Consider the following 25582-nt stretch of genomic DNA (forward strand, 5'->3'; position numbering starts at 1 on the left):
GCCATGATTCTCTCACTCTTCTCCACCACTAATTGCCTTGTCTCTTATAGCAGGCAGTTGCAAGTTGAGTGCATGGGAGGATGTGATGATGAGGCTTTATTAAGTCAGGGCCAATCAGGTTAGAAGCTGTGGCATAAATTCCTAGTATGTCTACATTTCTGACCATGAACTTGATTTTCTGGATTCCTGACCCTGAACTTGCTTTATAGTCCATTGCATTAATTATGTATAAAACACACACACACACACACACACACACACACACACACACACACACACACCACTGCCACCACCACACGAAAAAACTTTTAAGTAGTTTACCCAAAGAGGTGTTTGGAAACTTTATTAGGTTTCCATTGTTTGGTTTATGTTTAAATGGGGAAGCATTTAATTTGGCCACTTTCTCTGGTTACCCCATTCATCACTTATCAGGAGAACATCACTTTCCCATAATCCTTAGAGTTCTTCTTTCCATACTATACTAAGGTTAAGAACATACTAATTTAAAACAAGTGGTAATTTAAGTTACTTAGCATTTGTATATGATTAGCACCCAAAGCCCTACACATACATTACTCACACAGCCACCCTGTGTGGTAAGAATTAGAATATGAGGTGAGCAGGCCTGCTTTATCATGGTGGCTTCAGACAGGAATTATAGGAGTTCTATCCATCTTAAATTATTTTCTGCAGGGGATAATGTGATAGGGATTAAAATTATATATAAATAAATATAAAACAAGTTTGAAACCCACCTATAAGCCTTCATTCTACATAGGGAGTTCTATACCAGGCCGGCAAAAGGATTATATTTCTGCTTTTATTAATCACAAAGGAGGCACATTCTTAGCCAGCCGAAACTGCCTTTATTAGTGAATATACATTCCTTGTGCCTAGGTTTATAGTCTGCATTCTAAAAGGGTTTTATATTCTTTCTTCTACTTATGGCTGTTCAGAGTGATTGAGCTAAAACCAATCCTTGTGAATTCACCAAATAACCCAATTAGATGAAGAAGAAATAATGCCAGTCTTTCTGAATGAGTTCATAGGATGTCACACATTTCTAGGTAAAAGCAAAAGCCAAATAGCAAATATTTCTGAAGAAGAGACCACCTATACCACTGAGAAGGATGAGGTTGCTTTGATTTTTCACTCCTCTGCGATAGGTTTCCTGGGTTTGTCCCAGACAAAACACCAGAACAGTAGTTCTGACCATCAGAGGCTTTACTTGACCTTACCCAAATTCCACTGCAGGGACACAGGGTGACTGATGAGACCTGCTTCCCTGTCATAAATCTCACAAAATTGAAGAGGGAGAGACCAGACAGACACATCACCTCTGAGGACTAGCCTACAGACTCCCAACTGATTTATCTGCCCATTTCTCCTCATTTTGAAAGATGGAAATGGTTTAACTCGAACATTTTGCAGAGACATTTGGTCAGGGTGAATGTATTTCAGGGGGGAAGAAACTCCTGTCTTCATCTTGTTTATTGTTCTCTAAAGTCTTTCCTCTAGCCTAGATAGAGCCACCAGGCCTCCATCAAAAGATCTTTTTTCTTCTTTGAAATAAAAAGTAAAACCTTGGCCCATGCCAAGTCCTGTTTTCTTTCTTTCTTTTTTAAAATGTTGCCTTTATTGTTGGAAGTATTACAGATGTCTCCTCTCCCCCCCCCCCCTCCAATTGACACCCTCCATCCTGCACCCAGCATTGTTTGTATATATATATATATATATATATATATATATATATATATATATATATATATGAATTTTTTTTTTTTACAGACAGGAAGGGAGAGGGATAGAGAGTTAGAAACATCAATGAGAGAGAAACATTGATCAGCTGCCTCCTGCACACCCCCTACTGGGTATGTGCCTGCAACCAAGATACATGCCCTTGACTGGAATCAAACCTGGGACCCATCAGTCTGCAGGCTGATGCTCTATTTACTGAGCCAAACCAGTTAGGGCCCAGCCTTGTTTTCTTTAGGACTAACTTGCATATTGAAAACTCCATCTTTACTGATACCAAGTGATGATTAAAGTAAGTAATGGTGAGGAATCAGGCAGATGTGGTCTAAAGTTGTATCAGCCACCTTCCGGCAGCATGCCTCCATACACATTATTTAACTTCTGAGACTCAGTTCCTCATCTGCTAAGTGGTATTAATCATGATGTCTATCTCCAGAGTTAAATGAGATACAATTTGTCACGTAGTAAGTGCTAAATAAATAACTGCTATCACACATTAGCATCATTCCCTTCATTTCCACAGCATGAACACCAATACTACACTAAAAGTGGAGGCTATCTGTTTTTTTGCCTTGATGTCTCTTTTCCATTAGTTTCTGATGTTTCAGTAGCAAGGCTGCTGGAAATGGTGTCCTTGACTTGGGCTTATACGGACTTAGTCTTGCATTAAATGTAATCATTTTCATTTGCCTGCAGAATGAAATCCAGTCTCCTTATCCTCACAGACACATATATAGCATCATTCTCAATCTGGCTTCCTGTGAACCCATTCACTAGTCTGTACATTTCCCCTTACATTAGCGAATTGCCATATTTTATTGAAATTATGTGCATGTAAATCTATCTTCCCTACTGGACTGGAAGCTCCTCCAGGGCAGGTATTGTCATACCAGCACCTGTCATAAATCTCAGCAAGGAGGCACTTGCTTCAAACATGATTTTTAAGAGTATTTTAAGCTTAGTGTTGGGATGGGAGGAGCTATACAAATCATTTTCTTCGTGAATAGTGCAACAAAAGCAAATGACTAATATAGTTACAGATGGTTCTATATAGAAATATTTACAGATTACTATATATACACATATTTATTTGCTTTTTCAACCAAGGAAGCATAAGGAAAGGACAGACTATTATCAATGAGCATACCTAACACCCAGATGTTGGTTTCTAATATTATTCTTTAATAGAACAAACTAGGGCTCCTTGTAGAAGTGATTGATTCTAGGACTGGGGCAGGAAATAAACAAGCTTGAAGCAACTTAGAGAACCTGAAAATAAAAAGCATGTTGTAGAACTAACACCTGTGTGCGCACACACACAGGCACACACAATGTGGGTATGTTAGAGGGCCCTAAGAGCCAACTGAAAGAGCTCTCAGTGGCCAGAAGCTGGAATAATTTGAGCAAAAAATCACTAAGTTAGTATTAGATCATAACTTACAGTATAAAATAAATATCCATGAGTCTATGCTGATACAAAGAATAACTGAATAAATAATTTGGGAGAAGAAAATCTCCTAGGATTTATGCAGAAACTTGACCGTCAAAGAGTAGGGTGGTATAACAACATTTTTAGTGTGGGTTGTGTGTGTGGAAAGGGAGAGAAAAAAAAGAATAACTTCACTGTGGAGAAACCTAACAAGTACTACTTCAGTCAGGTTCAAGATCAATAGCAATAAGCCCTATTACTTGATATGATAATGTGCCCCTTTGGTATGTTATGATGAAAACAAAACTATTTCTCTGAGATATTCCTTCCAAAAACTCAGAAACCAAGTCTAATCATGAGAAATACATTAGACAAATATCACTAGAGGAACATCCTACAATATGTCGCCAAAGATCATGACAAACAAGAGTCTGAGAAATTGTGATAGCCAAGAGGAGCCTAAGCCTACATGAAGGGTAAATGTAATTCGATATTCTAGATGAGATCCTGGAATAGGAAAAGGACAGTCAGTAAAAAATAAGAGAACCTGAATAAAAGCATTAGCTTTCATTAATGATAATGAATCAATATTGGTTCATTAAATATAAAAATGCACCATTCAAATGTAAGATGTTAATAACAGGGATATATGGTAACTCTCTGAACTACCTTCTCAATTTTTGGAGCACAACCTGATCTAAAAATAGTCTATTCAGATGACTAAATAAAAAAAATTAAAAAAGCATATGAGAGGAATAAAATCAGAATTAGCTGAATATAATAGAAGAGAGACTATTTCTTGACACAGATACTCTTTCCCTACTATAGCTGGATTATTCAGGATAATGGGTTTATGTCACAAATTAATTCAATAATTGCCTCTATTTTCTGTTTAATTATGTGTATGAGAACAGGAGTGGAATGAAAATACTTCACATGGAATTTTTCCTACAGTAATAGATTTCAACAACAGTCAGATTTTCATTTAAAATCATTAACTTCATGACTTACAGACATATTCACTCTAATTCTTGTTTAGTCCAAACTAGTTTCCTAGTCATGAGAGAGGAATATTCTAATTTTCTGTAAGAACTGGTTCAGCGCTTATCAAATCTTGGCTAGAAGTGTTGAAAGAACTGGAATGCCTCTTTAGAATTTTGGGAAACAGTAAGTAGGTGAGAGAAGGCTAAGCACCAACCAACTTCCAGTGAGCTTAGACAGAGAGAGGTGTTTTGTTGGACTCACGTCAACAAGAAATGAACATAGATGCACAGCATTCCATACAAGAAGCTCTATTTTGCTCTGTTGCAATACTCACAGCCACTGGCTTGTTTCTTGGACAATAAATGTTTTTGTTTAAGCAGAAATGACTGAAGTTTGTGCACTTAACCAGTTTGATGAAAAAGCTGAAAAGCTAGCTTGCTATTCTCAAATAATCCTACTCCTAAACTCGTGCTTAATTTTATATACATGTTTCAACTCTTTTGAGAGAGAGCTACATCTAAGTCCTTTTGATAAACAGTGGTGTGGGAGAAAGGCAGAGGATGTCTGCATGACAGGGTGGCCCAGGTCAGGAAATTAATGCCCCTCCTTGGGGCCAGAGTTGATCAGGAGAAGGATTGACTCTGACCTTGAGGGTGTTACCCTGGAGGACTGCAAGGTGGTCCAACATGGAGGGAAAAAAGAGGAAACCATAGCAGTTTTGATAGAGTTATTGGATGCATTCACTCCCCTGTTAAAACTCTAAGACTCTTTCCTAGTCACATAGACAAAGCATCTAGGCAATTGGCTGAACACCTTTAATTTTCAAGCAGTTGTGGAGATTAGTACATCCTGATAGGCAAGACTGTTGGTTAAGATTCTATTTATAAATAAGCCAGACATGGGAATAATAATGTAGTATAATTCCCTTGTATGTGGAATCTAAAAAAATATCAAATTCACAGAAGCCAAGAGTAGAATGATGGTGTGAAAAGGGGAAGATATTGGTCAAAGAGAACAAACTTTTTGTTATAAATCATGGAGATCTAATGTACAGCATGGTGTTTCTAAGTAACAATACTGTATAATATATTTGAACCTTGCTAAAAGGTAGATCTTCAGTGTTCTAACTGTACACACAAAATGAGACTATACATATGTTATGTGATAAGTATGTTAATAACTTGATTGTGATCATTATTGCACAATATACACATATATCAAAGTATTTAGTTGTGCATCTTAAGTAGATAAAATTTTTAATTGTCAAAAACATTTTATATCTCAATAAAGCTGAAAAAAAGGATTTCATTCATAATTCCTTCCACTTATAGTGCCTTCAACTTTCCAAACTGCTTTTGCAAAACTACAGTAACCATCTGTCTCTAGCCAGAACTAGTATGTTTTCCCATTTTCCTTCAGGAAAAAAATCAACAACAGATTAAATGATTTTAAATCACCCTGGAATATCAAATCTCCACAACTTTATAAACCCCTGGGAGCAGGTCATAGTGGGAGGGCATTGAGGTAGAGTAAATAGCACAGAAGCTGAGCAGCATCAGTTACATAAATTTCCACGATTCATGCAAAATGAAAATGGGGAGGGTCATTGCCAAAAATTATTAAAAATTGATATGGTGACAGTAGAATATTAAACCAGGCATGCCTTGTGTGACTGCCCAGGTCACACACCCATGAAGCTATCCCTGGTCTGGAGTAACACAAAAATGAGCTCTCATCCTGTCTCTGCCTTTCAACAATTGTGTAACTTTGGGCAAGTTTCTCGTAGTCTTTGACTCAAGGTTATTTGCCTATAAAATGATAGTGAGAGTATTTGCCTCACTTTTGGAGTGTTAAATAAGACAAGAAGACAATGAATGGAGAGAACAAAATACATTACATTGTGAGGTTGACATTCAAAAAATGAATAACTATAATAATGACATTAATAATAATAATACCTCAAGCAAGAAGAGGGTGAGGAATCGGCAGTTGTGTTGGAAAATTTCCCTCCAGTGCAAGCAGACAGGAGAGCTGCTGCCTCTCCTCAGCTGTACACACCCCATCTCAGATGGCTGCCAGTTGCCAACTCCCACCTGCAGGCCTCAGAAGAGACCATCTGGAACTGGCATTTGACACCACTCACGGGATAGAAAAGACCAGAAAGCGGTCATCTCCTTGACAAGGGCATGTGTTTCCATTTACTATAGTCTTAGTCCTCCAGAATCCCAGTCCCTTATGATGTTCAGAAATTTCCTGAGGGCCTTGTGCTTGACCTCCACACCTGGGTCTGTTGAGTTGGCTTCCTGCTGTTGATGCCTGCCCTCTGGCCTGCCCGTGCACCCGCTTATTGACCTCCAGAGGGCCAGACCTCATAGCGTGTGTGCCCTGTGGCCTTCTTGTCTCTACACTTTCTCTGACCCGATGCCATGATGTCTGTATTTGCCCTGGGGCTGCCTGCAGAGTCTGTTTGCAGCGCTTTGCATCAATTGAACACCCTCCAGTTTTGGCTGTTTTCCCAGAATAGTGACCCTAAGCTGCCTGGGGCCTGTCCACCAGTGCCCCATACCACATTGGCAAAATACAGTCCCTTTATCCACGCAGCCTGGCCCTGCTCTCTCTGCGCTCTCATAAGGACACAGGACAGTCTAGTGGAAATTTCTCCTCCTACCTTGATAAGGGTGGTACCCAAGCAGGTGACTCATTCAGTCTAATCACCAACAGAATCAGTCACTCCGCTTTAGTCAATGGCACTGAAGAGAGCTGTTCCCCTCCAAAGAGTCCTCCTCTCTTTTCCTTGCTTGTGGGAAGGCAGAATGCTTGGGGCATTCTTTCCTTTGGGGTCAGCAAGAGTTCTCCATGAACGTGCGTCTTTGTTCTTTATGGTTTGATAATATTAAAAAAAAAATCAAGTAGGCTTAGTCCAGAATTAACCCTTTGGGATTATATATTAGTTGACAATCCTTAATACCAAACCATTTATTTTTCATTTGGTAGGTATTGTGGCAGCAAGCCAAATTGCGGCGGAAAGATTAATAGTCAATCTGCCCCTGCTTTTACTGTGCTTGATATGGTGCTGGAGCAGAGTCAGCTGCTCTCACTCACCAATAGGTGCTTTCAGGCTAGCTGAGGTGACCCAGTGTGGGTCTCTGGAAAATGATTCCAAGGCAAAGGTTTATGTGATAGGTGAGTGGTAGTTACAGCGTGGTCTGGGCAACCTGCTAGTTTACAGGTGTCTCAGAATCCCTCAAAGAGGTAACAATGTTAAAATAAAATAATCTGCCTTCACTCATCAGCAGGGTTGATACAGCCATCACTCCTTCTGAAAATACTTTCTTCATTCCCGGGGACATTCCATTTTTGATTCCTCTTTTTTAACAATATTTTATTGATTTCAGAGAGGAAGGGAAAGGGAGAGAGAGAGATAAAAACATAAATGGCCCTAGCTGGTTTGGCTCAGTGGATAGAGTGTTGGCCTGCAGACTGAAAGGTCCCAGGTTCAATTCTGGTCAAGGGCCCAGGCTGGGGTTTCAGGCTCAATCCCCAGTAGGGGGCGTGCAGGAGGCAGCCCATTAGTAATTCTCTCTCATCATTGATGTTTCTATCTGTCTTTCCCTTTCCCTTCCTCTCTGAAATCAATAAAATTTAAAAAAAACAAAAACACATAAATGACGAGAGAGGGTCATTGACCCGCTGCCTCCTGCATGTCTCCCACTGGGGATCAAGCCTGAACTCAGGCCTGTGCCCTGACCTGCAATCAAACCATGACCTCCTGGTTCATAGGTTGATGTTCAGTCACTGAGCCATGCTGTCTGGGCCTTGATTCCTCTTCTACCTCACAGCTCCTACTTTTCTGCCTCCTTGTGGTTCCTCCTCATCTTCAAAACTACTAAATACTGGAATGCCCCTTAGCTCTGTGCTGGGGGAAATCTTCCATTTCCCCTTCACGTTCTCATTCTACTCCCAATCCAGAGCTGTTCTCCAAGTAGCTCTGTGCCGTGGGATGCTGACTTTGTACATTACATCATGAACTTCAGTGCCTGTTATGACTTGAATTGCGCCTCCCTCCAAGTCATATGTGGTAGTTTTAACCCCTGCTTTCTCAGAATGTGACCTTTCTTGGAAATAGGGTCACTGAAGGTATAAACAGTCATAATCATCATAGTATAGTAAAGTATGGTAATCCAAAGTGACGAATGTCCCTATAGAAAGGGGGACATTTAGAAACGCCATGTAAACATGGAGGCATAGATCAGGATGATGCATCCACAGGCCAAGGGATACCAAAATAGTCTACAAACCACCAGAAGCTAGGAGAGGGCATGGAGAGGATTCTCTTTCTTAGACTTTAAAGGAACCAACCCTGTTAACACCTCGATATTGGACTTCTAGCTTCTAAAACTATGAGACAACAAAGTTCTGTTATTTAAGCCTCTCAGTTTGGCATATTTTGTTACAGCAGCCCTAGCAAATTAATCCAGTGTCTCTTGTTTCTGGTTGAGTTCTGCCAATGGGGGTCTGGCAGGAGACTAGAAAGAGGAGGAAGGTGAAACAGGCTATGTAGTACCTGATACCCTCCATGAAACAGTACTCACACCCTATCCCAGTACTCTCTATCTTCACTTCCTTCTTTATATTTTTTCATAGAAATAAGCACATAGAACATATTGCCTATTTGTTTATTGTCTGTATTTCTTTCCCCATTGCCATTCTTGAAGGTAGCAATTTAGCTCATGGGTGTCTCCTACATACCTACAATAATGTCTGCCTGGTCCATGCTAGGCATTTGATAAATATTTGTTTAATAAATGAATAAAGGCAAAAATCTATGCTTTTGTTCCTGACCAGAATGAATAATTTATAAAATAATTAATAAAACTAGACAATTCATCATTGTCTTCTATTTCTGATATTTAGCTTATCATTTATGATGAGTTTTTTTTCTTTGCTTTGCATGGAAGTAGAAGCACATGGAAGAGGTGAGCTACTAGACTTGAAGCAAGCTGTCTCATTCTACCTGTTCTGTCCTACTTAGATCTTCAGCCTCACAGCTTTCCCACTTATCTAGACCCCAGAAGGATTGGTTTATACCTGAAATTCCTCCAGTTCACTGAGCTCTCCCTGACTTGCCCTTTCTTCAGTGTATTACTCAGGGTTCTCTAGAAGAACAAAATGTGTGTGTGTGTGTGTGTGTGTGTGTGTGTGTGTGTGTGTGTGTGTGTAAGTAAAACAAAAACAAAAACCTTATTGTAAGGAGTTGGCTCATGTGACTCTAGGTGCTGAGGAATTTCTCGATCTGAAGTTGGCAAGCTGGTGACCCAGGAGGGCCAATGGTCTAAATTTCTGTCTGAAAACCAGTCCCAAGAAGAATCTAAAGGCATGAAAAGACAGATATCCCAGCTCAAACAATCAAGGAAGGAGAAGCTCTCTCTTACTTGGGGCAGCCTCTTAGTTCTATTCAGGCCTTCAATGGATTGAATAAGGCCAGTCACATAGAGAGAAAAATCTGCTGTACTCAGTCTACTGATTCAAATGTTAATCTGATCCAAAGACCCCCTCAAAGACACACCCAGAATATTGTTTGACCAAATATTATGGAACCCTGTGGTCCAGTTAAGTTGACACCTAAAAATTAACCACCACACTTCATTTTAGCTCCTGCTTTACCTAACTCACTTTACTCCTTGATCTCAGGATGTCCCTTCTGGGAGATGAACTCCAAGCACCTGTGGTCATGATTAAATCTTTGTTCAATGTATTCATGGAGCAAATTCTTTTTTCCTATAATTATTTTGCACTTCTGAGTTGCAACTTTGAGTTGGTTTAGAGAGTGGCTATTTCTTGGACTTTTTCTGCTATGACTACATCCTATAGCCTGGCATAATTCCTGGAGCAGAGGAAGTGCTCCAGATATTTTTTCTAATGTGCAAATGAACAATGTTCCACTGAATACTTAGACCCCACATCTCTTTGAGCTGGGAATAGGAGCGAGGAATACTGAGTAAAATAAAAGGAAGGAGTTGGTGAAGTTGAATAATGTGATAGGATCTTGTAAACTCCAAGGCAAAATGGGAAAGGCAGTTGAACTTACATGGCAGTTTTGAGCAATGATTACACAATTCATTGTATTGGGAAAACTTCAGAGAACCCAGCCAGTCTCTGACTTGGGCTTTCAGGGCCCTCATAGTTCAAGGGGCTCTTTTAGGAATATAGAATCTCAGGACACACTCAGATATACTGAATCAAATCTGCATTTTAACATGATCCCCAAGTGATGGGAGAAACTTGAGAAACTGAGCTATGCTACTAACCAGCTGCATGCATTGAGGGAAGTTACTTAACATCTAGACCAAAACACCTCATCTGTTAAGTAGGGTCAGTAACAGTTGTTCCAGTGCCTGGAGTAGGGTAAAACTTAATGGGACTGAGTTTTCATTTCATCACAGAAGCCATGCACAAATAGCAGAGAGCGAATGGATTGTGTTTGATTCTTTAGATGCCATTACAGTACTTTGCTCACTCTAGATGCCATTTTATGGATGCAGTAGTCTCTTTACTCTGAATATTGCTTTCTTTTACTTTCTGGGATCCACTTTGTATATTTTATTGGATATTTACCAATATTTATTGGATACTAATTATATGTAAAGCTCTGTGTTTGCTGCTATAGTAGCCTCAGTAGAGTAAAAAGCAAGGACCTTGTCCTAGATGAATTTGTAGTATATAGAGGAATATAAACATATATAAATTAAGCCAGAAATTGAGAAATGCCAATCAAGGTGCTAAGAAAGTTAGAGAGTGGGAACATTTCTTATTAGTATATATTTTACATTTCTATAGTAGCTATTATCTCAATTTATTTTTCATTATTGAAATAAATATTTAGTGAAAGACACTTAGGTTCAACCTACAGAATTAATGTTCACTTTTTACTATGCTTTTGTTTTGAGCAAGATTTATTCTCTTTCATATTAAAAAAAATTGGAATTAATATGCTCTTTCTGAACAGTTCAATTTAATTACTACTTTAAAATTCAAAGAGAAACATCATTAAATATTAATAGGCCAATCTGCAAAAACAAATTTCCCTGCAAGTTTGGCTTAGGTAAATGAGGATTTGAAAAATTATGACAGAGCTTAAGAAATAATAGAACTAAGAAGCAGTTTGCATTTTTTAGGCCTTTGTTTCCTTATTTATATAAAAAAAGTTAATCTTAAGAATATGGTTACTAATAGTTCTACAGGTTTATGCTGGTGGTAATAAAGAAAAGGAGCTATAACCTGGCCAATGTGGCTCAGCGGTTGAGCGTTGACCTATGAACCAGGAGGTCATGGTTCCATTCCTGGTCAGGACACATGCCTGGGTTGTGGGCTTGATCCCCAGTGGAGGGCTTGCAGGAGGCAGTCAATAAACATTTCTCTCTAATCTATGTTCCTATCTCTCTCTCCCTCTCCCTTCCTATCTCTTTAAAAATAAATAAAAACTTTAAAAAATTAGTGAGAGAGGGAGTCTTGTATAATATGCAAAGGAAATGATTGACTGTGGAAAAGTGGAGAAGACCTGCTTTCGTAAAAGGACAGACATTACTTAGGTCCTGCTGAAAGTGCCATCTAGAATGTATAAAACTGCTTTTTCATGTAGTCTCTATTTTTATGTAAAATGCCATGTTTTTAAGTACTGTTTTGATTTTAAACATAATACATGCTAAATTAAGCATGTCTTCAGGCTAAAGAAAGCCTTCTGGCTTCAAGTTTGCACCTATTCATTGATACCAAGGGTCCATGAGCAGTCACTCATCAATCCCAATTGACCAAGAAAGTCAACCCCAACTCAGTGGCCTTCAACCCAGACAAAGCATTAGGGTCATTTGGACAGCACTTTACAAGAGCAGGGCCTGGACGCCACCTTCCCAGATTCTGATTCCATCAGTTTTATGTTGGTGTCCGGTATTAGTATTTGTTTAAAATTCCACTGGCAATTCTAATGTGCAGCCAGGTTTCACAACTGTTGTCTCAAAGTAACATTTCCATCACCATGGATTCCACCACCTCCCATGACTCCTGGGGTCCCCAGCGCTACGTGAAGTCTTCTTCCAGCCATGCTTCTCTTTGTCATCATTCTGAAGCCTCCATTAGTTACTGGAAACTATGAAGAAATCACAAATCACTTTCTTTCTCAAGGATGTTACTGATGTTGACGCTAGTGCAATTCACGGCCTCATTCCATACCCAGTTGTTTCAGGTTCACATTTTTCTACCAACTGCAGAGGGGGAAGGAGAGAATCAGGATAGACATTCTCTTGCAATTTTTCAATTTTATGCTGCCTAAACAATATTCATAACAAGCTCTGCGGTAAAGCTCCAGTTTATTGTCACAGTTTTTCTACTGTTTTGGTGCACTTTTATATTTTTACTCCCTCAAAGTATTGAAAACAAATTAAATTCAGCAAAATAGAAGATCCAGGGAACACAGCAAATAATTATTCCTGCCAAGCACGAGTATTTAGCACCTGCATGTTTGGGAAACATTCAAATTGGTTTGCTTTGTATATGCTATAAAAGTGCTCCCTGGAGCTGAGGGAACCTCTTTTGGAGTTACTTGTTATTTATGTATTTATTTGATTTTTGAAATGTAGGCAATAGGTGAATTAGGTTAGGTTGCAAGGTCTCTGGGCGCAGCCATGAGATTTCAGAATGTTGCATTTGAACTGAATCTCATATCAGAGTCAGGTTTGGGTTATTAATCTGTGGACCTGGGTCCGGATGGATTATATTAAAGCAAGACTTTGTACACTTTCCTATAACTCATTTTTGTCATGCGGCGTTATATTTCTCAGTGGCTAGAGGTTCACAAATGGCTCATAAATATTTTGGGAATGAAGGTAGGGGGATGAGAGTTTGTCGTAGCCAGAATGAATTGATGCAAGAGATAGAAGAAAAGTGAGCCGCAGGCTTTCCATTGTTCTTACATTTCTTGGAGGCCTGATTTAGAGGCCTGTGCAGTTTCTCCTTAATTACTGCAGAGATGATTTTGGAAAATACAACTCTAAATGGAGCGTGGGATGATTTATGGCCCTGTTTTATGAGATGGAATTAAAAATTCAAACCAGAATGTGGAGCTGTGGCAGCGTGGGGCCACTCATTAAGCGGCAGAGAGTGCTGCCATTCATTTGACTGCACCTGCTCACGAGGAGCACGCTGATACCTGCCCATTTGACTGGGCTCAGCAGGATCGAGGCAGACAGTCCCAGATCCGTGACTGGAAAAAAGATTCTTTGTAAGGATTGTGAGAAACTCCCCGATTTCTGAAATGAGAACAGCCAGTAACTTCCCCAGTGCGGGATAGTCTGGGGATTCTGTGAAGTCTGATATCCAAAACAGAGCCCTAGAAGGGAAGAACTTGTGGCTCAGCTTTGTTATCTGTTGAATGGGGCTGGTCCAACCACAGGCTATTTCTTAAGGATGAAGTAAAATCATATTTGGTGAAGCTGCTGGCAAACTTGATAATAGAATATAAATGTGAATTACAGTGTGTTTTTCTAACCCACTCCAAGATAACTGTCTCAAGATAATTTTATGCTTTATTAGCATGAAGAAGAACAGCTATTTCACAACATGGGGGTATACCTATGGGATGTGCCAGGGACCCAAGGAGCTGGACTTTGTGGAAATTCTCTGCCTTTTGCCCACTACCATCCATTTATCCTTCAGGAAGCGCTGGCTGTGGGTAATGGCTGTTTTGTTGGATCACAGACTACTCAGACGTGCAAAGAAGATGCATTTTCACTATGGCACATATAACTGATCTGTTTTTGTTATCCCTACCCTCTTATGAAGTTGTCGGATAGATCAGCTTGCTAACCTGAGTTTGATACAGTAATTAAAACTATTCCTTTAGGTTTCTCAACTTACAGATAAAATGCTAAGTCTCCCAATTTCGAAAATTTGCTCTCTAGTAGCCATCAGAAATGGCTTACATGACATCAGTAGAGCAGAGTGACGGGGTCCTGAGGTCCAAGCTGAATCCTGTGTCTCCTCTGCTCTCAGAGGCACGTCCTTCTCTACCTGGTCCCTCCCACCTGCATGGCCTGCATAATTTGTGATGTGTTTGATCTTGCCCTGTTAGATTCAGGAGCCTCCACAGCACCTTGGCCTCTCCTGGTTCTTTGTGACCCTCTGTCAGTATCAGCTACGCTCCCTTTTCACCCCTGGTTTAATCCTCATATGGGGCCCCCTCTCCTGGCATCATCACCGAGGCATATTGTTTTTCAGCTCAACTGCTTGCAATCATCTCTCATGAACGGGCAGGAGATTCTAGAACTTGTTGACAGTACACCAGAACCAAGAGAGGCCCAGGGAAGTTACACACTGGCCATTCCTCTGATTACCATGTTGGGCTTATTAATTATCTTTGATGTTATCACCTCACCTTATTTATCCCTTCTTACCAGGCTGGTGCAGTGATGATCTAATAAATCCTTTTCTAGAGTTCTTTGTTCTTGAATTTTTCACCCATTTACCTAAAACACTTCCTTATCTCTGAGTCCAAGTCTGCAGAGAGGAGATTGGATCCTCCTGCCTCACAGCTGCCTGAGTCCCCATGAACTGCAAAAAGGCTGCTGGACTTGTCTTAGCTCCATAGCACATCCTCCTTCTAGTCAGGAAACAAGTCTCTGTCCTGGTCATCATGGTGGAAGTGCATCTTAGATACACAATGGAAGACACTGCGAGGTCTGAGTCCTTAGGTTTGGTTCTTGATATGAAAAAAAAAATGGTTTAACCTTTTAAGATAAATATTTCCCAACAAAGCCTAGATTCAAAGTTTATTATCTTACTGCCAAATCTTATTTTTAATATCAGAACAACTCAAATGTAAAAATTCAAATACACCTCCCTCTGAAAACACACACACACACACACACACACACACACACACACACATGCTATGTATCAGATACTGTTCTAGGTTCTAAGGATGTTGTAAAGGAAACAGATGAAATTCCTGCTTCCAAGGAATTTGTCATTCTAGTGGGAGGTGATAGATAAGAAACCAAAATAAATAAGTCAAATAAATATATGAGGTGATGATATGTGGTATGAAGGAAAATGAAATAAAGCAAGAAAGGATAGGGAGAAACTAATATGGCAGCATAAGTAAATACTGGGAAATTGCTGCCTCCCACAACAACTTCAAAAATACAACGAAAAGAAAAAACAGACATCATCCAGAACTACAGGAAGGCTGGTGGAGTGGAAATTCTACAACTAGAAGGAAAGAAAAGCACACTGAGAGCCAGAGGAGCTGCGGAAGTAAAGTGCAGAGGTACGGAGGCTCGCACACGGAAAAGGGCTGGCACCTGAGGACGCAGCTGTCTTTTTGAATCAGGAGGGAGGCACAAGCTCCCGACTGCTCTGAACTCTGGTTCCGGGAAGTCTCTCGGGACCCAAGACTCATACGGGGAGAAACTGGACTTTCTGGCATCAGGCAGAACTCGGAACTCGAGGGCGGCTTTCCCTCAGAGGTGCTTGCAGCAATTATCGGGACACTGAGACGCGGGGCCCCTTAGGGAAGGGCTGAGGACCAGCCATAGCTGCTTGCTCTGCCCTTTGATTCCCTGAGACCCTGCCAAAGCCAGGCTGCAGCAGAGGCTTTTGCATATGAATGTCCTGGCCCTCTGCAACCTGAAAATTACCTAAAAAATTGCAGCTGGGCCAGACAGACCCAGAACTTCCAAGAGAAGGCCCAAGGCCCCACAGCAGCTTGCATTGCTTCACAACTGGGCCTCATCAGGGCACCTCCAAACTCCAAAAAAGGAGGAGGAATCTGCAGTTCTTTTCGTAGCTCCTGCTGTGTAACCTCAGGCCGAGGCTAAATTAGCACCTCCTTAGATCCAAGAGCCAGTGTACCCAGTTGTCAGAGGGGGACCACCCGGATTACAACTCCTCAGATCCATAAGGGACACACTCAGGGAGCAGACTCAGTGAGCACCAAAGCCCCACTGAAGCAAGTCTTGCCCCAGAAGGGTGTCTTCAGCACAGAAGTTCTCCCACTGCAGACACAGCTGATTCTCACTGCCAATTGGCCTGGAGGTCAATTCCTCCCAGTGATCCTACAACAATCAAGGCATAACTACAATAAGACTGTGCAAAAAGCCCACAAGGGGGTACACCAAGAGTGTCCACCTCAGGTAACTGGGGAGGCTGAGCCACTGGGCCCTACAGGACACCTAGCACACAAAACCACTCTACCAACACAGGGAAGCATAAAAAAATGCAGAGACAAAGAAACAGGTCACAAATGACAGAAATGGAGGAAAGCAAATGACTGGATATAGAGTTCAAGGCCACGTTTATAAGGTATTTTAAGAATTTTATGGAAACTGCCAATAAATTTAGTGAGACCCTGGAGGATATGAAAAAAGACCAACTAGAAATTAAGCATACACTGACTGAAATAAAGAATAATATACAGAGATCCAACAGCAGACAAGAGGATCCCAAGAATCAAGTCAAAGATTTGAAATACGAAGAAACAAAAAATACCCAACCAAAAAAGAAAAAAGAAAAAAGAATCCAAAAATATGAAGATAGTGTAAGGAGCCTCTGGGACAACTTCAAGTGTACCAACATCAGAATTATAGGGGTACCAGAAGAAGAGAGAGGGCAAGATATTGAAAATCTATTTGAAGAAATAATGACAGAAAACTTCCCCTACCTGGTCAAAGAAATAGACTTACAAGTCCAGGAAGCGCAGAGAACCCCAAACAAAAGGAATCCAAAGAGGACCACACCAAGACACATCATAATTAAAATGCCAAGAGCAAAAGACAAAGAGAGAATCTTAAAAGCAGCAAGAGAAAGACAGTCAGTTACCTTCAAGGGAGTACCCATACGACTGTCAGCTGATTTCTCAACAGAAACCATGCAAGCCAGAAGAGAGTGGCAAGAAATATTCAAAGTGATGAATGCCAAGAACCTACAACCAAGATTACTTTATCCAGCAAAGCTATCATTCAGAATAGAAGGTCAGATAAAGAGCTTTACAGATAAGAAAAAGCTAAAGGAGTTCATCACCACCAAACCAGTATTATATGAAATGCTGAAAGGTATTCTTTAAGAAGAGGAAGAAGAAAAATGAACTCTTACCATTTGCCACAGCATGGATGGAACTGGAGAGTGGATAAATACCACATGATCTCACTCATTTGTGGAATACAATGAACAACATAAACTGCTGAACAAGGACTGATCCAGAGACGGAGAGGCATTGATTGGACTGTCGGGCCTTGGAGGGAAGGTAGGGGAGGGTGGGGGTAAGGGGGAAAGATCAACCAAAGGACTTATATGCAAGCATATAGGTCTAACCAATGGACATGGACAATGGGGGGCGGGGGGTTAAGGGCATGAGGGGGGGGCGTAGGGGGTAACGTGGGGATAAGTACACATATGTAATATCTTAATCAATAAAAAAATATATTAAAAAAAAGAAAGGATAATAGTAAGTGTGAAGTAGAGGCTGGGGTTTGCTTTAAAAGTTACATCTGAACAGTATTTGACAGAAGCTAGAGAGCATGCTATATGGATTATCTGGGAGAATGTCATGCTAGAGAAGGTCATACAAATAACCAGAAATAGAAATGCATATTAATATTTTTAAAGATATCAATTACATTGTCATCATTGATTCCAAAAAGTGATGCTCAGTTTTAGGCATATATATATACACATTGTATACTATTAACAAATTATGCTACTGGAAAGATCATGCAACATCCATATTAAAAATCATTGGGGGATCTTTATTACTTATATAACAAATTCATTAATTAATTCATGCAAAATATAATTAGCTGGGGATAAAAAAAATGTGTGTGATATAGTTCTTGCGTCCAAGAGGCTCTTGATCAATTAGGAAGGATGGACTTAGTTATAAGAATATGTAACAAGATCAGTTCCAGAAAGAAATGTGCATGGGGTCTTTTAGAAACACAAAGGCCCTGGATGGAAGTGGGAGTGTAGGAGAGGCTTCTTAGAGAAAACAATGCCTAAGCTGAGTCTTAAAAAATTAGTAAAAGTTACCCTAGCGATGCCATGAAGGAGGGACATCTGAGAAGGGGCAGCATCGGTTAGTGCATACAGGTGAGAACATGCAGGTGAACTAAAGGTAGCGCATAGCTGCTGAACAGAAGGTGCAGGGAAGGCAATAGAAAGCAATAGGCTGGGGATGTGAACGGACCATAGAAAGTCATATTAAGGCCAACTTCATTCACAGGTACATCTTCCTAACCAGGCACATCTCCATGAGCTCAGTCACTCCAGCCTCTGCTATGCTGGGTGCCAGTAGGGTCCTCCCACTACTGTCCACTGCTACAATTTGTATTCATCTCTTAAGACCTGATTACAGCCTGCCATAGCCAAGTAGCCTTCCTTCATTATTAGCCCTCCTGTCTAGAATGACCTAACAAAATTTGCCATCTACCCTTAGTTTTCATTCATTGTAGTTCAGTCACTGCTGCCTTTGTCCTTTAGCTGTCTCATGTATGTCTAGTTTCCTTTCACAGGTTATAATTTCAAGGACAAAACTGCCTTGCGTTTCTCCTACAGGGTCCAACACAATGCTCTGTACATAATAGTTTCCCAATCAGTCCTTGTTGAAAAATGCATATTATTATTTTTAGACCTACACTATTCTATGACAGTCACTAGCTACATGTGGCTATTGCAATTTCAATTAATTAAAATGTAAAAAGATTAGAAATTCAGTTTTCCAATCTCATTAGTCACATTTCAAGTGCCTAATAGCCCATATGTGGCTAGTGGCTGCTCTATTGGGCAACACAGGAAACATTTCTATCACCACAGGAGGTTCTCTTGGCCATCACTGCCTTAAGATACCTTTAAAAGGATTTTCCAGATGAGAACTGCTTAAAGTCATTTTAAAATCATATCTATAAATTGTCAAAATAGCACTATTCAAATCTATTGCACAGGATGTTAAAGCTATTGACAAAATGTTATATTGACCCTAAATAATTTATTTTTATAAGCTTGGCAATACAAAACATGTAGGTATTCATTGAAGAAATAAAAATCTAGCACTTTATTGATGTCTACTCTATGCCAGATATTATGCTAACATGCCATGTATATTTTATGCTATATATATTTTTAATTTCATCTTTTGAACAACCCTTGGAAGTATATATTATTAATGAAGAAGAAACAAGTCATTCTGGTGAATCACTTACTTGTGATATACAGACAGAAAGAGGTAGAGCCAGTGTTCCCACCCAGGACTTGCTGCCCCAAAGCCTGTTCAGAGAATAGCCCATATAACTAGATGTATATTGTTTATCAATATCAGTAACCCTTATCTAAGAAATGTTATCATATTCTATCTTTGCTTCTTTTTGTAAAATAAAGACCTAGAGATTTAAAGCCACAGACAACCCTTCCCAGACCCCATTCTTGTATTTCCCCTCCACAAAAATAACTATTATCCTGAAATTCAATGTATCTTTCCATTCAGGTCTTAGTGTTTTAAATGTATACATATACTTAAAAAAAACAGTATATTGTTTTGTTTTGAACATCTTTAATTTAAAAAACAGAAATTTAGTGTACTGCAATTTGCCTTTTCATTCAATATTTTTTTCAAAATTAACTCCAGTTGATACATGTAGCTGTGATTTATTTATCTCGCTGTTTTGTATTTTTATTTTGTTGTGTGAATGTAGTACAGTTTATCCATTCTCCTATTCATAGACATTTATGTTGTTCCTAATTCTTCTCCACAATTTTACACAATGCTGTAGAGAAGACCTGCATGTGTGTTTCCTTAAGCATATTGCAAACATTTCTCTAGGATGCGTATCTTGGAAGGGAATCGCAGGGTGCTTGGTTTATCTGCATCCATATGTTATCAGATAGTGGTAAATTGTTCTCCAAATGGCAATTTCAATTTTTGTTCCCATTTTCACACATTTATGAAGTACTTAGAATTTTCAGACTTTTTAATGTTTGCCATTCTGATGAGCATGAAGTGGTATTTCATTTTTTTGTTTCAATTTTTATTTCCTTGGTCATAGTGAAGTTGAGCCTATTCTCTTATTATGTAGTGGTCATTCATATTTCCTCTTCTGTGACCTGCCAAATCATAAATATTGGTCACATTTTCATTTGACTATTGACTTATTTTTTTATATTGATTTGTGAGAATTCTTGATACATTCTAATTGTTAATCCTTTATTTTTTATGTGGGTTGCAAATTATTTTACAAGTTGTCTTTTCTTTGTCTCTTCACTATGTTGAAATAATATTTTATTAAGTGTATTGGGGTGACTGGTTAATAATAACATTATGTAAGTTTCAAGATGCAATTCTGTAATACAACATCTGTATATTGCATTGTGTGCTCCCCACCCAAAGAACTTCAATGTGGTCAGATTTTTAATTTCCTTTTTCAGGGCTTTCACTCTTAGTGTATAACTTAACATATATTTTTCTTATTTCAACATTATAAAAATGATATATTATGTTTTTCATAAAAGTTTTAAAGCTTTATTTTTTTTTTTTTACCTTCAGGATGTTGGTCAATTTGTATTTTATTTTTCTGTATGATATAGGTATCCAACCTATCTATTATTAGCCATCCCCTCACTATGTAAAATGTATGGGTGTGTGTGTGTGTGTGTGTGTGTGTGTGTGTGTGTGTGTAGTTTGGGCCTAGGCCTGCTCTCTCTTCTCTGCCATTTTTGTAATTTTTTATATCTTATAGAGCATTTATTTGACCTCTTTATTCTCCTTTAAAATTGGCAGGGTTAGTCTTGGCCTTTTTTCTTCCTTTCTGAGGTTTTGGAATAGCTTGACAAATTTCACTCTGCTTTTTCCATTCTGCCAAACTACCTCTATTTTAATTCCTAAGTTGGTAGTAACAAACTCAGAAAAATCATGTTATACTCTCCCTAAAAGATAAAGTCTGTCTTAGGTTGGTGAGGTTAAATCAAAAGGTGACATGACATGGGTGAGGAGGTTATGGTCGGCCTTGCCTTGACGAGATTTTGGGACTTTGGTCAAGATGGGAAGAAAGAGGTGAGAATTGGTTGCTGGCTATGCAAGGCTAAGGCTAAGTGCATTGTCTATCCAAGGTGGGCAAGAATTAAGATATCAAGCTTGCTATACACAGGGGATAAGCCAAAGATCTAGGCAGGAGAAGTGAGCAGGTTACTGAGATGGCCAGGGTCTATGACATCCCCGAGGGGTCCCAGATTATGAAAGGACAGAGGCCCGGTCAAGGGACCCCCCTGGTGCACGAGTCTGTGCATCAGGCCTCCAGTTGGTTAAATAATAATAAATGAATGTACTCTACTATAGTGTTTAAGAGTTTATTCACCAGTGCCAGACTATTTAGGTCAAACATAGACTCTGCCATTTGTTAGTTGCATGCCTTTGGGAAAGTTACTTAACTTCTCTGAGCCTCAAGTCCTCCCTTGTTAACTAGGACAATAGTGTCCATCTCAGAGGGTCATTCTGAGGATCAGTGGAAATGATGTGTGTCAACTGCCTGTCACACTGAAACTGCTCAGCAAATACGAGATTTTATTATCACTACACTCCTGGCATAGGGTCACTTGCTCAAGGCTTTTTTAAATGTGGAGTAATATTTAGGTAAAGGATGAGGGAGAAGGCTAACCTAATGTAATAGAGGTTTCATGCTAAATAGATGTGAGGAGCAAAGTTTGTTTACAGGACTGTGGGAGAACCACTCCAAATTTCTTCATACCATCCAAATCACTGAAGACATGACTCATCACATCTACCCTGAGTATGTTCCAGTGGTGACATGGGCATGGTTCATGATCAGAAGTATTCCTGGTTTATGTTCAAAGAGCTTGGCTTCCTTCAAGAGTAGTTTCATGTCCTCATGGTAAAGAGCTTTGCCACGAGGAGAGGAGAAAGTGTTTTCTTCCCATCCTGTCCCTGTAGGGTGAAACTGATACTTGATTGTATACCTTCCTCTGTATACATCTGAGGATGGACATCCCAAGCTCCCATCAGCTATGACATGAAGAGTGAATGGATTGAAATCACGGATATGCTAGCCGCTAAACTAGGCATGCAAGATGAGAAAAAAGACGAGAAAGAGAACAGAGTGAGGGTTTAAAATTACTTTCCTCTCAAAGAAGTTAGATGTAATTACTAAATAACACCTCAATATCACAGCTGTGGTTATCCGCCCAAATGCAATCTTCACAGCTTGTGAATTCGGCTTTCTATTCATTAGTGGCTCTCCCCCACTTAGTGGATATGCTCTGATCATAAATGAATTCTTAATAGCTTCAAACCAAAAGAATTATAGCACAAAGGTCACTATTTATTTTCTAAATGGCTTGTTGTAAAGTAATATCAAATATGTATGATAAGAAAATTTACTCCTTCTGAAACTGTTTGAGGGTAAAGAGGCCAATTTTCTCAAAGCTGCAGGGTGACAATGTCACAAGAAAGACATTGCTGTCAAGGCGTCCCCAAAAGCATCCCTATGCCCAAATGCATATAATGCCAGGCTATGTTTTAGGAAAAGCGAACTGTAGCTCAGCCTCTGAGGGCTGAGTTATAAGACTACTTTATAAGTCTGGGTACTGTAAGAAAGGCAAAATTAACAGTGATTTAAGTAAGATAAAAATTAATTTATTATTGCCGAAACTGGTTTGGCTCAGTGGATGGAGCGTCGGCCTGCGGACTGAAAGGTCCCAGGTTCGATTCCGGTCAAGGGCATGTACCTGGGTTGCGGGCACATCTCCAGTGGGAGATGTGCAGGAGGCAGCTGGTCAATGTTTCTCTCTCATCGATGTTTCTGGCTCTCTATCTCTCTCCCTTCCTCTCTGTGAAAAATCAATAAAATATATTTTTTAAAAAATTAATTTATTTTCCCCCCGAGAATCCAGGTGGATATGGAAGCTCTGTTGTCATATAGTCCACAGAAGCCTAAGTTCCTGCATAATGCTCCTCATCCTTGGTCAGTGCCTATCTGGACTCCAGCCATTATAAGGAGGAAAGAGCAAGGAGAGAGCATAGACCTTGTTTTAAGTCCATAACTCAGAAATCTCATACCTCATTTGTACTCATGTGACAATTGTTCAAAATGCAGTCACATGATACTTGCTCTGCAAGGGAAGCTGGGATCTGTAGTGTTTATTCTCATGATCTCCCCTTAAAATCAAACAGCCACAGAGATAAGACAGGATATACCCCAGGGGTTGGGAGAAGTTCACATGCTAAGCCAGTCCTCAAAGTCTTAATCCATCCCAATTGAACTAACCACCTCATCTGTACCCAGAACTTTATGTCTCAGCAACAGGTCTTTCAGAGGGCAGAGGAAATAAGAGATGAATGAATAGTAATACAAGTAAGAAGTTATACATGCCATAAGAGAGATTCTATCAAGTGTTCAGAGATCCAGAAGGTGAAGGGAATATGTCCCATACATATGCTCTCCTTTCCTTGATCCCCTTATTTGTCATTCCTTATCTATATATATAAAAGCCTAAGTGACCAAACAACTGAACGACTGGTCGACCAGGGGGCAGGTGCTCCCTCCCCCAGCCAGCTGTCCCAATCAGCCCTGATCGGGATTGGTCAAGATGGCCCTGATAGGCCCCAATCGCCAGCCAGGCTGAGGGACCCCACCCATGCATGAATACATGCATGGGGCCTCTAGTCTATTCGTAAAGCCTTGTGACGTTAGCACTGGACTTTAAATGACCAGCAAATATGGCAGTGAAGAAAAGGATGTTCTAAGCTGAGCAATTGCAAACAAATCAGTGAAGGTTTCAGTTTGGCCTACACCCAGATGGACAAGGTAAGCAGGAGCCAGATCTTACAAAAGATGTTGGTATTATGTCTTCCCAAACAGTTTTGGTAACATTGGAAAGATTATGAAATTCCATTTACTAAGGACATTTACTGACAAGAGATAAAATTAAAATAAATGTACAGACTGTCCTATATGGGGTGTAAGGATAAGCTAATATAAACTGTGGTGACCAGTGTTTTTGGACCATGTTTTTATAGAAATCCTAAGATCAGTAAACATTTGACTAGTATTTTGGGCTCCAGTATAAGGGCTTTTCTTTATCTGTAGTTTTAGAGGAGAGCTTTATGAAATAGAAAGTAGAGAATAGGACGTAATGAAAACCAATTTGGATAAAGGCATTCAGGAAGCTGAATGAAGTTTCCATAATATCAGAAACAGATGTAGTTAAACATATAAGTGATTTTTAAATTTATTGGATCTTAAAGTTGTTAAGAATGTCCCTGGGAAGTTTCTTATTTGTTTCTTTGGTCACTTGGTTAGTTTGTTATTTTTTTGGAGTGGGAGTGTCATTTTTTTTAAAATTTATGTATGCAATATTCATCCATGCAATTGTTTATCTAATCTCTGAACTTTAGTGTTGTTGTTTTTTTATCTGTAAACAGGAAATAATACTACTTACAAGGTGGAATTATTGTCAGGATTAAATATAATAATGCATATTGTCTAGTGCCAGGTAAACTAGGTTATGATAAAAATGATGATGATGATGATGATGATGATGAAGGAGGAGATAAAAATGATGATGATAAAATGGAGGCCTCTACATTTTATTTATTTATTTTAAAAACATTTTTTTATTGATTTCAGAGAGGAAGGGAGAGGGAGAGAGAGAGATAGAAACATCAATGATGAGAGTGAATCATTGATCGCTGACACTTTATCCACTGAGCCAAAACAACTAGGGCCAGGCCTCTACATTTGAAACAATGGGATATCTTCCAATGAAAACTCATATTTTATATTGGCTTTAATAAGATTATATTTGTGTAAATGTAAATAATTGATAATAAAACATTAAGTCCCTGTGAAGTAAATCACTTACTTCATGATTGCTTGGAGAGCTAAAAATGCCCCCATCAAGTACATATATGCTGAGCCACACAACCTTTTCAATATATATATACTGTATGTATATATATATATTTTTTTTCTATTGATAAGAGCCTGTTTTTGAGATGTGCTTCTAAATGTTGATTAGAAAAATTGGTGACATAGCAACAATTCTTCTTTCTTCTTATTATAATTATGTCTTCCTTTTTCTGTTGTTCCTTCTTCTTCTTCCTCTCCTCCTCCTCTTCTTCCTTCTCTTTCTCATCCTTATTCTATTTTTTCCCTCCACTTCTTTATAAATGCATCATTGTAATGATTGATAATAGTATTCAACCTTTTCTCTCCAGTATTTCTTCTTCCTCTATTTCAGGATATTCTTTCCTTCATTATATATTGTTCAGGGGCCATTCTCTTCCCAGGCTTTGCTAGCCCAAGGTGAAGACACATGTAGGGGCCTGGCCAAGCAGAAGCTCCCTGGGCATGGTAATCTGTG

Source organism: Myotis daubentonii, chromosome 7 (assembly GCF_963259705.1).
Source record: "Myotis daubentonii chromosome 7, mMyoDau2.1, whole genome shotgun sequence".
Classification (NCBI taxonomy): Eukaryota; Metazoa; Chordata; class Mammalia; order Chiroptera; family Vespertilionidae; genus Myotis; species Myotis daubentonii.